The sequence below is a fragment of the Camellia sinensis genome, chromosome 2, assembly GCF_055761805.1.
Source record: "Camellia sinensis isolate YWXY chromosome 2, ASM5576180v1, whole genome shotgun sequence".
Classification (NCBI taxonomy): Eukaryota; Viridiplantae; Streptophyta; class Magnoliopsida; order Ericales; family Theaceae; genus Camellia; species Camellia sinensis.
In genome coordinates, this window is record NC_138962.1 from 104,151,232 (window position 1) to 104,168,526 (window position 17,295).

Below are 17,295 nucleotides of genomic sequence, written 5' to 3' on the forward strand. Positions count from 1 at the left end.
AATAAAATTTGTAACCAAATAATAAAATGTGAATGTCATGGATTAATAGTCTCAATCTTATATTATGATCCGCCCAATAAAACAAGTCCTTAAATTATTAATAGTTCTAAAAATAAAATTTAACTAAATTTATTTAATTCTATAATTCAAATAAAAAAAGGGCACTCAGGTGACTGAAATCTTTTTGGGTTAAAAGGATATTATTTGTCCAAATGACACTTATTAATTAAAAAAAAAAGACTCGTACCTATTCAAAATTTATCTATCTGATTATTTACCTAAATGTCACTTATCTGTCCAAATGTCACTTATTTGTGTACATGTTTCCTATCTAATCAAAATAAATGTCACTTATCTGTCCAAATGAATGTCACTTATTTGTGTCACTTATCCAACTGACCTCATTTGTCCAAATGAATGTCACTTGTCTAATCAAAATAAATGTCACTTATTTGTGTACGTGTTACATATCTAATCAAATATCACCTATCTATATATAAATCTATTCACCTATCTATCCATTACTCACTAGCTATTAGCCACCAGCGATTTTTTTGAACAAATTTTCGATAACTTTTTTAACGACTTTTCAACATGTATCCTCATCAACAAAAAAATAAAATAAATAAACCTTAGATCAAATAACATAGGACCTATAAGAATGGATTTTCACCAATTAACTCAATCAAAAAGTGATTTTTTTCTTTTTTTTTTTTGGTCAATTACTAAGAGTTTACAAATATAAGATAATTTTCCAGAGTCCAAATACAATACAACACATAACTAATATCGAATACCCCAACAACGAACCCAACAAATGGTCTCGTAATCGAAAGAAATCAATAATACATCAACCCAACATGGGTGGCTAAATAAGATGGCATTTGATAAAATTGAAAATTGAAAATTAATTATTAAAATTGAACGTTAAATTTTTCAAGTTGAAAAATTATTTGATAAAAATTTAAATGCTGAGTTAAATATAAGTTCAAATTTAAAATTTATTATTTTCAAATTGTATATCTCAATTTTTATATTGTGATGGTGGTGGTAGCGGTAGTGGCAGCATAGTGGTGATGGCGGTAGCAATGATAGTGATAGTAAAATAATGGTGATACTTATGACAACAATGACAATGGTGATGAAGGTAGTGGTTGTGGTGGTGGCGGTGACATGGTAGCAATAGCGGTAGCGGTAGCGGTGGTGGTGGTAGTGGTGGTGGTAGTAGTGACTATGGTATGGTGGTGGTGGTGGTAGTAATGACGGTAGCGATGGTAGTGGTGGTGGTGGTGGCGGCAGTGGTAGCGGCGGCAGTGGTAGCAACGGTAATGGTGGTGATAGTGGCAACAATAGTGGTGGCAGTAGCATGACGGTGGTGTTTGTGGCGATAGAAGTGGTGGTGGGTTTATAATAGTATATACTAATATTTATATATAATAGTTATAAATTCAGTTAGAATTAAGTAAGTTTCATATAACTCAAAATTTCATAAGTTTTAGCATTTATTTTAAGAGACTTTAATTTTTAAGTGATATCAATTATAATTATCAAATGAGTTTGATTGATTATCACTTAATACATTTAATTTTAAATGCTGAATGAGGTTATCAAACGAGATAATTGTTGAAAAGTCCAAACTAAAGAGGATATAATGCATTAGGTTCGATGGATATTTCTGTTGGTGAGAGGTCTACCATTTGTGAAATAGTTTGGTGAGAAGTCATTTTGTTTATTTTGAAGGACATTCTGTTTTTAATTTTACCCCTAAACTTATTTTTTGAATTTTTTTATCTATTGACTTTCATTGACTATTTGATCAAAAAAAATTTCTTATTTGCTCAAAATAAAATTCCTATCTGTTCAAAAAATTTCCTATCTGTTCAAATTTATATCTATCTATTTAAATTTTTTCCATCAATCCAATTTTATTTGCATAAATTTTCTATCTGTCCAAATTTTTTATGTGTAATTTTTCTATCTTTTCAAATGTTCTTATATGTTCAATTCTTTCTTGAAATTCTTTTATCTGTTTAATTTTTTTATTTTATTTTTTAATCTTTTGAAATACGAAAGCAAACCAAATCACCAAACCCTATTTTGTTCAATTTTTTCTATTCTACTTGTTCAAATCTCTCTTTTCTCTATTTGGTCCTCTCTCTCTCTCTATATATATATATATATATATATCTATCTATCTATCTATCTATCTATCTATCTATCTATCTATCTATCTATCTATCTGTTACAATCCGTCTCATTTTCATCAACATCAACACAAGAACAAAAAAAATTTAATTATTTGTTGCAATCTGTTTCTTCATTACCATCATAAAAAACAACTACACAAAAATAATCTTTGTCCAAAACCTGACCTAAATTGAAAAAAGGAAAATAATAAATAGATTAACAACAACTAGAATTTTATCTGTACAAATTAAAGATTCATAATCTCATTTTCTTCTCCCTTTCGAGGTTTTTGCTGCAAGCAAACAACACCAAAAATATTGAAAAACCAAGATTTTCATAGTGCTTTGTGTTCTTTGGTGCTCTCCCAAGCATCTTCGATGATCAATCGATCTACATAAAACAAAGCACAAAAAGGATCGATCAAACCCTCAAAGATCATGATCCATACAAATTGATACACATAGATATATGAATATATATATTTTAGAGAGAGAAAATGAACAAATGATCAGAGAATTTGTGCGTGGGCTTGGTGTTTAATGAGAGGGTTAGAGTCAAATCTAGCAAGTTTAGTGCAGTTGTGGAATAAATATGAGAAACTTCTTGTAAAACCCAAGTTATGTGTAGGATTATTTTATTGGATAGATTAATAATTAAATTAATTTATATGGGTCATTTATTAATATCAAAGAATTAGTTATGAGATGGCATTATATTTCCTATTACTTAGATGGGTAATTTTGTAACTTTGCGAAATTAGGGTAATAAGCCCACCTATTGTGGCTTTAAGTCTTGGAAAACAAACAAAACAGAGGCTGTGAATTACTCCATAGGCGGCTAGGGTTTGAGAAGGTAAAAGAAAAAAGAAAAGAAAAAGCGAAGAGAGGTTCAAGTGAGGCTGCAATAGGGATTGGAGGCAGCACATTGGTGATTTTGGGACACCCACTAGTTAAGGTAAAATCTGTCTTTACTGTTAATTATTAAGTTTATGTTGAGGAATTTAACAATCAATGCATTAAGGGGATTTGGAAGATCTATAGGTGCCTACTTAGGTTGTGAGAATTGGGTGCAATGTGTAAGTGTAACTTTGGATGGGTAATAGAAACAATGGAGTTTTGTATCATGGGTAAGGGTGTGTTTGGCTATAAAGTTGGGTTGAATGGTTTGATCTTTTGGATATTAAAGCAATACATTAATCTAATATAGTGGGGCTTTTGTGGGTGTATGTAACATGTAAAAAAATATTAATTTATTTGAGATTTTATTTATTAGGTTTGTGTGATCGAAGTGGTGGAGCTGGGTGTTTGGAATTGGTGTTGGAGTGTTATTTCTAAGCGTTTGAGGTAAGTAACCCTCTATCGCTGTTGGTTCATTTTCATTCGTATTGAATCGTTTAAAATCATAAATATTTATTTATAACCTTCATGTTCTCTTAAAATAAAATATGGGTCAAGTATAAAGCAATATCGAATATTATTATGAAAATTATTTGAATATTTGGTGAAACTATTCTGAAAATTGTACTAAACGTTTATTCTGAAAATATCGAATGTTTTATTTAAAAGTTGTATATTGTTTGAATTTTGAACATCACTCTAGTCTGACTATGATTTGGACCCTAGCCAATGGGGGTTATTTATTGGCACAGAAACTAGTTTCTTTTGGGGCTTTACCACCGGCCTACGTGTGGTTCTGGGCCTTGTCACGGGCTAAGTGGCCGTAGTCACCAAGACTTGGGTTTTGTGAATTGCATCATTGAACCATTTGAATATCGAACCATCAATTTTGAACAACGAAATTTCATTGAATTACCTCATTGTCTTTTCAATTAAAATGTATTGCTACACTGTTTATTTTTAGCTACGAAACATCTTACAAAATAATTGTTCATTTATTGAATGGTAGCAGAAAATATATTTATTGGTTATCGACTATTTTTTTTGTATACTTGATCCAGCTAACAGTGATGGTTGGTTATTTACTGGGCTGTCTAGCTTACCCTTATTTTATTTTTTAGATTCTGAAGAGTAGAGCTGCGCAGGGTTTTTACATGTGGGAGTGCCGAGAGTAGGGCTATGATTTAAGTACTTGGATTATTATTATTATTTCTTTTATTAGTGGACTTGGTGGACAATTTCATATGATAAGAATTATCTATTTGTATGGTTTTTAGCATTATGATATTTAAGGATTTAATTTGAGTATTTTACATTGTTGGTTATGTGTTGGACTCTTAGCCTTGCATGCTCACTTAAATGAGTGCGTTGTCACGGAGCTTGGGGCGTGACACTTCTGTTTAGCAAGACAAGGATCGAGAGACGGAGGAGGAACGACGACAGTAGTGGTAGGTTTCTAGCGGATAAAGGCGATTCAGACAAAGATTGGAGGCGCGATGCCATAACTAAACTCGCGGTAGAATCTTAGAGGCAGATTTGTTAGCCTTTGCAGTGAATCCATCTTCAAAAACTAGATCCACCTCCATTGCCGACTTTTGGATCCTCTGTCACCGACAGTGACATCTACCACATGCTGCTGCCTACGGCACTACTACGTTGATTTGGAGAAATGAAAAGAGAGAGAGAGAGCAGAGCAGTGAGTGAGAGAGAGAGAGAGACGACGACGACGACGACGATGATAGGGAGAGAGAGGAGTGGTTAGGGTTTGGTTTGGTTTGGATACAATATATATATATATATATATATATATATAGGTAGTTTGGTCATTTTCGTGGAGCTTGTCTTTATAGATGTAATGTTTCAGAGGGTAGACCTTTGAGCAACAAAAATCTTAATTTAGATTTATGGCCCTAGTGCCCATTATCAAACACCCTCTAAGTTATAAACTAAATTGAAATAGTTAATTATTTGAAAATAATGAATGTTTTACTGACTCAGGTGTTATTAGTACAGAGGAGAGTGCCAATTATGGAAGTGTATGAGACTTGTGACGAAGCTCCCAAAGCACTGGTGCATCGCTTGCGAGATTTTGTTTTGGCATAACAAGTTTTGGCATTGAGTCTGCTAAGGTGGGTAATTGATTCAGTGGGTTGCCTTGATTTCTAAGAAAGGGTTGAGGCAATACATTCATGAATGGATAGGGCAGGGTTAGGTTTGTTTTTTGGTCTATGTTGGGGGTCTATGGTTAGCCCAAAGTCAAGCCATCTTTAATAAAAATGTTGGGATTACTGAGAAGATTATGAGGCAAGCTTGTGGTTTACTACAAGAGTTTGGGCAAGCAAAGGCGCGGTGCAAGGCCCTCGTCTAGGTCACATTCCACTACGATGGCCATGGACGAAGCTACATAGGGTTCAGGGGGCACGTGCCCTTCATTTTTTAAAAAATTACACTTTTATCTCTAATTAGAATTTTTTTTTTTAACTCCCTTTAAATTTTTAAATATGTTTTAAAATGTTTGTATCTCATCTTTCCTCTCTCTTACTTTTTAATAAATTCCTAATAATTAATGTTTAATTTTATCAAAATATTTTCTTATAATTATTTCTATCTCTCTCATTTGTCTCTTGTTTTCCTCCACATCTATCTTATTCTTTTTTTTTTCCTTTCTTTTTTTGTATGCATTTTATTACATTTTAAATTGTGATTATCATCATATTTAGTAATTAAAATAGCAAATAAAAAAAACATCGGTTAATTAAAACATATCTAAGGCACATAATTTTGACATCACGTAAATCTTTGGTCATTCTATCGCCAAATAAAAATTAGATTTGGGTAAGTTTTGTAATTGATATCGTAAAGGATTAATGGTGCCCCCTCATGAATCACTGACAATGGAAACCTCCGGGTGTGGGTGTCTTCAAGCTCAACTTTGATGGTGTTGTTTTTGGGCGAGAAAAAGCTATTGGGGTTGGGGTGATTGTTTGAGATCAAAATTGGCAAGTGATTCGTGCATTATTAGAGAGGCTCCAACAATGCGTGGAGGCAGATTGTGTGGAGCTTGTGCAGCCGCAAGGGTGGTGTAGTTTGCCCGAGAGTTAGGATTGGGAATGACAGAGTTGGAAGGTGACTCACTGAATATTGTGAAGGCTTTCCAAGAAAATGGACAATTGTTATCTCCTTTTGGACATATTATTCAAGGTGCAATTGGATTGAGTAGAGGATTTCAGAGATTCTATTGCTCATACATCTTAAGAGAATGAAATAAAATTGCTCATGAATTGGCTCGGATGGCCCAACATGCACTTGGGTTGAAGGTTTGGATGGAAGAAGGTCCCTCTGAGTTATCTCATCTTGTTATGGATGAAACTTTGTAGCTAGTTTGGTTCTTGTTTAACCCATTAAAAAAATTAAAAATTAAAATTTTAAAAAAAAAACTATTTAGGCTATTTATTTTTCTTAATTTTATCCAATTACTAACTATTGTCCATATTTTAACAAAAACTGACATCTAAGGACTATGTGGTATTTACTAATTGATCGCTCCTGTACATTTTAATTGGGAGGTTAATGAGTAGAGTCCTGTAAAGGTAAGAACTTTTTTTTTTTTTTTCCTATTATGGAAATTTTGTTATATTGAGTTGATTTCCTTCCATTAGGGAATGACCCTCCAATAATGTTAAGTTTCATAAAAGAAATATCGTAAAAAAAATTTATGAAGATTCTTCATTTTGGTTTAGTTTGTAGTGTTTTATTGTATATTATGCAATCACTTTTGGATTAGTTTAATGAAACTTTTCATGATATTTATTTCACGAACCGTAACATTACCTATGACCCTCCTCCATACCACTATCCTCCATAGTCCGCCAAACTCTATTTCATGATTCACATCCCAAGCCCATAATGATGATATGAACCGTTCATCTTGTAAGCCCAACACTAAAGACGAGTTGTAGGAAAAAATAAGTTTCATTAAACATCAGTAGACACATGAACAAATTACATTTTGTTTCTTTTAAACGGATAGTAACTGTGAGTTTAACTTAAATCGTCAATTTTATAAAATAAAAATATGATTTGTTCATATATTCATCGATATCTGATGAAACTGATTTTTTGCATATGTGATTTTCACTATAAGATTTACGATATGAACCGTTCGAATCATTGTTGTAAGCCCAAAGTGAGGCTTACAAAATAAATATGGAGGGATATAAAAGATATTTATAGTGGTATGGAAAAAAAGTCAAGACTTATAATTGTCTATTGTAATTCTCTACATATATGTATACTAACATCTGGCACAAGTGATGAGTGTGTGTGCAATTCAAGTAGATAAGAAGAAACAAACAAACAAAAAAGATAGCAAATGTACTAATATCACAATATGTAATAGTTTGGACCATAAATAAATTTTCTGTCGACTATGACTAGGTTTAAATTTTCTATTACTTCTTTTTCTTCTTCTTCTTCTTCTTCTTCTTCTTCTTATTATTATTATTATTATTATTATTATTATTATTATTATTATTATTATTATTATTATTATTATTATGTTGGAGGTTAAAGAGAAGTTAAGACAAGTTTTGAATATTCAAGGGATGAAAGACACATGGCATTGTAAGAAAGAATATTGAAGATTTAGGAAGTTAAAAGTAGTTATTTAGGTGGTGGTTAATGGAAGTTTTTTCCTTCATTTTTTCTATAAATTGCCATTAATGGTTCTATTGTAAGACACCAACAAATTAATACATGACTTGATTTCTATTTCTTTTCCATCCTAGGAGTAGATCTAATCTACATATGAGTAGTTTAAACTTAGATAGGAGTAGTCTTAATATACTTTACTTGCATCTGATTGTTCATTCAATCATTTATATCATCATCTTCTTCTTCTCTCTCTCTTTTTCTTGTTTGTATTGTCATTATTTTTATTCCAAGAAAGTCCTTGAACTTTCAAGGCATAGAACCTCAACACAATTGTTTGATCATTATGTTGTTTGGTGAAATTTTAGTTGAGGCTTTATCGATCTAAGCCTAACAAAAATTTTACTAACAGTTGCGGCTAGTGTGTGTGCAATTTAAGCAAGCTAAAACAATAAATAAATAAATAATAAAATGCATACATATTATGTGTTACCAAAGTCTTAGTTTCGAGTCTTGTCCACCCCTAGCATAGAGAGAAACAAGACTTCAGGCCACTAAATTTAGTCTTCACATATGTAATACTACAATAATCTTCTACCATTTGATCAAAAAATAAAAATATATATGGTCAAATTACACTGATAGTCCTTGTATTTAAGTCTTTGTCATTTTGATTTTTATAATTTCAATTGCCTAGATTTCAATCATGAATTTATGATTTTGTCTCAATTTAATCCAATTACTTACAATTGTTTAACATTTTTTAATAAAAAATATCCACCTAAGTGACATTATGTCATATTTTTAAGGCAAAATTATAGACTTGATCAACTCAGTGATAGTGAGTTAACCAATTTAGTGAAAAATTTTCATTAGAAACACTAACTGTGTTATCAGCAACACACGTGTCACGATCGTGGTGGTTTTGCTTGGAGATAAAGCAAAGGTGCACAGAATTCCGCGTGAATGAACAGTAATGGGCGGGAATTCAAATTTTAAATTCCGAATCTCCGTATTTACAGCTGTCTATATATCTGGGTCCAGCCTCAGATATTTGTCGGTGGAGAGAGATATGCGAGATATGCTTTTGCAGTTGGAGAGTTATTACACTGAGGTGATTTTCTGGTACCTTGTTTCGTCCCTCCTTTTCTTTCTGCCATTTTTGTCGATTTATTTGGTATACAATGTTGTACTCCTTTGTAAGATTTTAGTAAAATTATGGGTTTGTAGACTATATTCTACGCAAGTTCCATACAAGACTGACATGGTATTAGCATTTTTAAAATAATAAATCCCTGTCATGAATCTGTTTACTCTAAATTAATGAATAAAAATGAACCATATCATCATTCTATAAAAAAGTCAACAAAATATGCTTTTATATCATTACTCAGTTCTCTACAATATTATTTCAATTCTTAGAATGCAAATCAAACCAATGCTTATCGTTCCAGTAAATCAATCATAACCTCTCGCATTCACATTTCCTTGTAATGTACTACTACTGAAATCTATATTATTATAGCAAAAATATTACATATTAGCAACACACAAACAACCCATCACTGAATTTTCACCCACATACCAGAACTTGGTATTCCAGCATGCACAACAAACAACAAATAGTAACCTGGTGGTGCAATCTCAGCCGTTGAAGGCCCTATTGCAGTTACCCTATACTCCTCTGACCTGACACGGTAAAGCTCACTCGTCTTCAGCACCACCATTCTTTGGTTCATACCAAACGAATGCGTCGTAAACGACGGTGCAACAATTCTGACCGATACAACACTCAGTTTCAGAAACCTCGGCACCGTGAAAGTAACCCAAAATGACTGCTTATACCTGAAACTCTCATTGATATTCATAATTCTGGGGCGTATTGGGTCGTACTCGGGTCTCAAGTAGGGCGGTGAATAGGCTTCCAAGCTCAGGTCTGTTGGGTATTGTACCCCAGTGAAGTTGTAGTATGGATGTGGGTTGCTTCCTCCCACTAAAACACGACCATCAGTTAGCAAAACCGCACTTGAATGGTACATTCTTGGCCTTGTCGCAGGGGACATGACTGAAAATCGGATGTCCTCAACCCCGTGTGGCTTGTAAATCACAGGTCGGGTAACCGGGTTTTGCCCAATTTCCCAACCTGCAGTACCTGATCCGGCACCATTGATGATGACCACGTCGCCAGTGGGAAGAAGTATCATGTCACCCATCACACGAGGCATCGGCATGTCCTCCATGGCCCAACTAGGATTTTCATCGGTGACCTTTATGCGTCCGCATAAGCGACTCGCAGCATCAAAGATCCCTTGTTTAGCCCTGGAGAACGCACTACGGGGTGCACCGCCGCATACCATGACCTCAGCCTCAATGGGCTCGTTTGCATCTATGGGGAGCAACACGGATGAACCTGAGCTAGGGTAATTTCGAGGATCATTGGCGGTTATCAAAGGGAACTCTCTAACAACACGGTTTTGCTTGTAATCTAGAGATATAGCTCTTGTGTTGGCAAAAATAAACAAGTTTCCATCTGGCAATAGGTGTACAAATGGGTACAAGTTGTTCTCATCATCATCTCTAGTCTCTCTGAGAAATTCAAGCCAGAAAGAAGGTGAAGATTCAGATTTTCTAGGGTAGAACTCGTAGTTAAACTGTCTCCTTCCACCAATGATGATAATCCGACCATCTGGTAGTCTTTGATTTGTTGCATACCATCTACGCTCCGATAGATAACCAGGAAACTCAACCCAATCACAGGAATCATCATTGCATGGGGCTAACGTGCGCACTACATGATCACCGTCATTGTAGCCTCCGGTTTGGACTAGCGTTCCATCGGGGAGGATGGCGCCAGAGGAGCACCACGTATCGGTCTCTACCATTAGTGGCCGAAAAGTGTTAGTGCCTATGTCATAGAGTAGAGAGTGAGCAGTGCAGTCATTTTTTAGGACATTATCGAAAGGGTCATACCGGCAGCGGCCATAGGCGAGAGAGAGATTAGAGGGGCCAAAATCAGTCCTATCAAACATGACAACCTTGTTGTTATGTAGTAATTGCATGTGCATAGCGGATATGCCAATGCTTGCATGCAAGAGACACCATTCGCCTTCACGGCCAATTTGACACATGGCCGGAAAAGGATTGAGGATGAGGAGGAGGAGGAGGATAAATAACAATACTAGTAGAAAGAAGGTGACCATTTTGGTGAGAGAAAGAAGTGTGTATGTGGGTAGGGAGAGGGAAAATAGGGTTTTGGAATTCTGTTGTTGAGTTCTTGGTTAGAGATGAGTAGGGTTGATGGTGGGAATGGGTATTGATATGAGTTTCTATGTGTATATTATATTCTCAATAATTGTTATATTTAATTAAACTAATAATAATAAGGGTTATAACAAGTAGAAGTTTTCAAGTAAAAATTTAAGAACACTTGGGGGATGAGCATCAGACAAGGGAGGCATTCAAGAATTGCATCAGAGGTCAAAAGAAGTGAACCCAAAATTGAGGGTCACTTCCTTTCGGAGTGTAGAAAATATAGGGAAGCGAAGCTTGGAGTGCTACTCTTAAGCTTTTGGACTCATGGAATTTGTGTGAAAATCATGTAGGCCCCTCTCTAAACAATAGTTAAATTCCATAAATATATATATATATATATATATTACTTTTTAATATTGATAGTTACACCTACACCCCAATATTTTCCCAATATTTCTGTAAACAATTTTGTTTCTATTTCATTCAATTTCCCCTCTGTTTCTTTGTTCTCCACAAATTTAAGATCTAAACACAGCCTTAAGGGGTCAACTGAGGAACTCCAAGGACTCTAGACATTAACTGCTCCAACACTCTCAACTATATACATATATATATACATATTCAAGCCAAATACGATGAATGGACATCAAGTAGAAAGCATATATATAGAAAGCAAACTTTTTCATGTATGATGCTTTAGAACCTATATATGAGAGGAAACTAGTCTCCACTCTCCAGTTACACCACAAGCACAACTTCCTTGGCATGGCATCAAAAGCAAGGAACAAAATTTGCCACACTAATAACTCTATAAAAATGACATATTGACACAAATAAAGGGGCAAAAAGTATAGGATAAAAAAGAGGAAATTAAAAGGTAAAAATAAACAGGGATCATAAATCTTGAGGGTTCAACCTAGTTCCTTCTACCTCTGCTCTGCCTAGAGGCAACTACTGTCCTTCCAGCTTCTACATTCAATTGGTACTCTAAAGCGCTGACTTCTGAATCATTGTCCCCTATGCTATCATCATCGTTGCCCATCACTGACAGCATGGTGCATAATGAGGAAGCAAACGAAAAAATATAAAAGCACAAACGAAGTATAATATACAACAATAGTGATATCTTCCATCCAACAAGCATGTTGAGCAAATTTCAACTAGAATTTTCATCATGGTGATTGGTAATAATATTATAAGAAGATGACATAAATCTAGGCTTGTAGCCACTACAAATTCTTAAATTGGTGTTTTTTCCTTAAAATAAGGTATTACAGAGAAATAATTCTCTCATACTGCAGAAGAGTCTTTTCACCACCAAGCTTAGCAAAAAGTTTTTACCAACTTTTTGCATTTAACATGATTCATGTTGTTACATGAAACATAACTAATTTCTACTAGAAATGCTAGGAACCATGAAAAGTTTCCCCGAAACAAGTTGTATGGCATAGATTTAAAGTGGGTGGAATGTGGGTCACACCTAGAATGATTGTGATATCCATAGATGTAATTGTTCGGGTAATTTTCTGATATTTTTTTTATGGTTTTGTGGTCTTGTTGAATTTCTTCATGCAAGCAAGTACTACATAATATATGTTGCTATATATTGTAGTGCAAAACATTTTTTAGTATGATAGAGTACATAATGACATTTGAATGAAACCTTTTATCCTACCTTCTTTTCCTTTATTCATTCATTATTTATTATCCTTATATATGACATACAAAAAATATATCTAATATATATAGTTTGTATGTGTCCCTCACATGCCGTGTCTACATTTTTTGAAAATTTCCATATTAGCATGTCCATGTAGTGTCCATGCCCATGCCCATGCGTCTTAGCTACTAAAAGGTACTATCAAATGATGCCAATCTATGATAATTGTTCCCTTATGTTTATTTCATTTGGAAATATTTCATCATTCCCTTATCCAAATACCCCATAAACAGAACAAACATGAAAAACAGCTCAGCAGAAATAGTGAATTATACTCATTTATCGGGTATAAAACATTTTCAGTCAAGGAAACACTATAATTACCTGTCAGATATGAGGAACAGCACCTCTCAGAGGATTCGTTTCCTTTAGTATTTGAATTGATTTATAGTTACCTTCCAAAACACTCTTCATGCATAATCATTCATTTCTCTGCTATCTGCATAAAGTTGTTTAGAAAGAACTCTGCCAAACAACCAATTAGCAAAGGTCAGAACACTGAAAACAAATGCATATAATTTGCAAAGGATACAAATTGGGAATGAAAGAAATGAGCAAGAAATATGTTTGGGGGGGAGGGTTGAAATCGATTGGCTAAACAAATACATGAAGCCATTACTACTTGTTATCATCATAATAGAATGAATGTGGAAAATATAATTTGCCTCTGTTCATTAATGTATACACAGCTTAACCTCTTCTTCAGCAATTATATCATTATCATCTATAAAAGGTTAAGCCAATACATACTTGGAGTACATTGAGTTCGATACTGTAAAACTTCTGGATGACAGAAATTTTGATCTTTGACCCTTTTGAACTACAATTTCTTGTATTATTATTTTTATGACCAATTAACAAAAATAATGAAGGAGGAAACAGGAACAATTACACTAACATACTTAAGACCACTTGACCTGCAACCCGTGGCGTAGCCAGAATCTTAGTTCACCAGGGTCATATTTAACAAGTATCATCAATATCATTATGTCGAATTCAAGTTCTACACAATCTATATCAAAATCAATTTTCATATAATCCATTGTAATTTTATATATTTTTAATCACATCAACAAAAGTAATTTAAATTTGTCAAATTACATATTAAACTACAAGTTGGGACATTAATACTATTGCTTCAACAAAAATTCAGTAAAGATCTACACTTATACTTCACAATGAGTTTTATTTTTTGAAATCATTATATGATAACCTTATTACCTATGCTATCAAACACATTTTTTCAATCTATATAGTCAAATAATCATTCATTCAACCATCACTCTGAATCAAAAAAAAAAAAAAAACCCCATCACTGATTCGGTTACATCACAACTAAAGATCCTTTCACAGTTGTAGTTGTTACTGGTGGAATCAATGACAACTGTACTTGTTATTTTCACCACACATTTAAAATAAATAATAAAAAAAAAATCAAAATTTGTATTCTAATGTGCATTGTGTAATTTTATAAAATAATAACAAATTTTAGAGTATATTGATAATGCAATAGAATAAGAATAACAATTATTTTGTTTCTCTAATTTCACTGGGTTCAATTTGTAAAATCTCAAATAATTTGATAAATTTTTTCCTTTGTTTTAAGAAAATTTTAAAATTGAGTGATGACACCACTCATTGTCAGGAGCTGCATGAAAAGCCCAACAACTCCAAACGTAGCCAAATAAAAGCAACATTCAGATTTCCCTAGCAACCTGGATAAGGAGATAATTCACCAACTCTCCTGCCCCTTGTACATGCAACACCAATCAATCATGTGCTCTATGGGTTGTCAATCCTCTCAACAATACCTCAATTTTGTTCTTAAGAATGATTACCACCAACCAACATTGCAAAAATAATGAAAACTGATACCCAAAAATGCCAATGAGACAAAGCCAAAGAGTTAATTGAATTACTATGACTAGCTTTTGAGGGGTACTTGTAACGCATTGAATTAAAAAGAAAAAGAAAAGGAAAACCCATCAAACATTTTAGCTGAAACAATCAAAAAAATAACCTTGGATTGGTTGAGGCAAGAGAAAATATCGGAGGCGAGTTGTTGGGATTTTTGAGGAGAGAGAGTCAGGGCCACCACAATAGTTCTCAAAGGCCATCTGAAGGGCAGTCCAAGCTGAGAGAAGCAAACCGATGCCGTGTTGAAGATGAGCAGCGTTCTCTGTTAAAAGTTGGGTCACCTTTTACAGGATGATGATCAATTGGAAACTCTCTCTCTCTGTCTCTCTCTCTCTCCAAAATTAGCCTTTTAGTTTTCAGGCAGTTGCATAGGATAGGCTGAGGAAGTTGGGTCAGGGTGACCTGGAGACCCGAAAATCCGGAAAAACAAATCAACCAGATTCACGGCAACTGGGTCGGTTCGGCCCTGCCAATAAAATTAGGATTAATTACCCATAAGTCAGGAATTGTACTCCATTTAGGGGTTGTTTGGGGTGTCATAAATAAGTGCACTTTTTGACTTTTTGGACTAAAAAGTTGAGGAAAAAAATATAATTGTTTGGGATAATTTTTTAACTTTTTACGAAAAAATATGTATTAAAAAATTGTATAAATTAGTGTATAAGAAAAGATTGAATGGAATAGGCTGTAGGATAGGCTGAATTTAGGGACAGAGTCAGTAGTGTAGAGGCTGAGAAATGATTCTCTGCTTTTCGGGCATTGAATTGGAGGTGTTGTTCGGCTTGTGGGGGCTCACCACGGGTCCCGTTTTGCTAATCGAAACCGTTCAATGTGTAGAACTCGTCGAGTACTATATTCTTGTAAAAAATCACATGGATCGGATATCGATAGCTATATGATCGGATTAGTTTGTTTCAACCGTTAACTATAACATCATCCACTTTATAAATTTTAACTGATTTGATAATATAGTTACCGATATCTGATCAATGTGATTTTTTACAGGTATATAGTACTCAATGATTTTTACACACTAAACGGTTCAGATTATTAAAAAGGGACCCGTGATGGGCCCCACAGGCCGAACAATACTGTGCTATTCGTACACCTAAATAAGTGCAATTTTTCCCGAATGCTACCTCCGCTGCTCTGCCGTCAGAGTTGTTTGAAAAAGAAGATTGTGTAAAATTAATTTTTTAATATTTTTTTTGGATGAATAGTGATAACTTTTTAATTTTTTGAGTAACTTTTTAACTTTTTGGCTTTTTTATGGGTACCCAAACTAGGCCTTAGTCTCATAATTTTTTATTTTGTGTAGACCCAAAATTTTAAGATTTTTTTTTCCTTTCCTCTTTCTCTTTTTGATATACATTTATCAGCGACCACATCAATTGGATTCATCAATAACCACAAACTCCTTACTTTGCTCTCATTAACAGCGAAGGAGACGAGTTTCTGATAGTATTCTTGACTTAGATCTACTTAAATTTGACCAAGATTACAAGACAAGACTTACAGAATGTTTGGATGTAGAGTAATCTGAGCAAATCTACATCACATCCGGCCAAATCCAAACCAAAAACATTGCCATAATACAATCCTCTATTTTTGTCTCTCTTTCAATCTCTCAGTTTTTTCTTTTCTTTTCTTTTCTTTTTCTTTCCACTACACACTTCTCTTTTATTATTTTAATGGAGAAAATTTTTAGATTCTGAATGAATATTTTTTGAGTTTTAGTTACAAACGATGAAAACTGAAAAAATTTACAATTTTGAAGATATATTTATGCTTTTCTATATGATTTTTAGCCCTTTTTTTCACTTAATTAAAACAATAACAAAAATTTAAAAAATATTAACAAACAGAAAAGTTACAAACCTCAGAAACTACTGATATGTGATCTCCACCATCGCTGCGATGTGAAATTGTGTTTTAATATATTATTGTTAGACTTATTTATTTTGATAATTTATTTAATTATATTTTAATTTATTTGGAAGAAAAAAATAGAATCAAAATTTATTTTGATGATTTATTTAAAAGAGAAAAATAGAATCAAAATTTATTTTAATGATTTATTTGAAAGAGAAAAATAGAATCAACATTTATTTTGGTGATTTATTTAATTATGTTTTAATTTATTTAAAAGAGAAAAATAGAATTAAAATTTCTTTTGCCCAATTATTTCTCACCTAAACCTTTATCCTAAATGTTGTTAGAATGTATTTAATATTTGATTAAATCAAGAGTTTAAACAACCCAAAAATAGAGGTTCAAACAGCCCAACACAGCAGCAGTTCAAAAGGTTCAAAAGGTTCAAGTGGAAGATATTCAAATTAGTAATGATGGAGTTATAACGGCTATAAACGGTTATAAATTCAAATGAATACAATGGTTATAAGTTTCATTATATATACCAAAACTTCTAATGTAAACAAGTTACAAAAAATCAGAAAATATTCTTTGATCTATAATCACTCACATCTATTTTCTGAAAAATTCTCTGAGAAGTGTTCTTCAATTTTTGTTTACATCCTCTTTCAGAAATATACACTGAGAAGTAAAACTTTAAGCCCATCTTCCCTGTGTGAGGTTTACAAAAAAATCAGAGCTTCATTTTTATATCTATCTTTGAGAGATAATTCTTGTAACTTTCTATGAAAGCAAAAACAC

General features: G+C 33.3%; 1 protein-coding gene and 1 pseudogene across 3 annotated transcripts in view; both read right to left on the reverse strand.

The window, feature by feature from the left end:
• Positions 1 to 17,295, reverse strand: part of LOC145820248 (cysteine synthase-like) — a 120,145-nt gene that overhangs the window by 80,873 nt on the left and 21,977 nt on the right. The gene's annotated exons all lie outside the window — the stretch shown is intronic.
• LOC145820247 (aldehyde oxidase GLOX pseudogene) lies at positions 9,035 to 15,002 on the reverse strand (annotated as a pseudogene). 2 transcript variants are annotated; one of them, XR_014361445.1, is made up of 3 exons: positions 14,726 to 15,002; positions 13,030 to 13,170; positions 9,035 to 12,029 (listed from the first exon to the last, which is right to left on the reverse strand). The product of XR_014361445.1 is annotated as an aldehyde oxidase GLOX pseudogene, transcript variant X1 (transcript). The 2 variants fall into 2 exon arrangements; XR_014361446.1 differs by having other exon boundaries at positions 13,101 to 13,170; positions 14,726 to 14,983.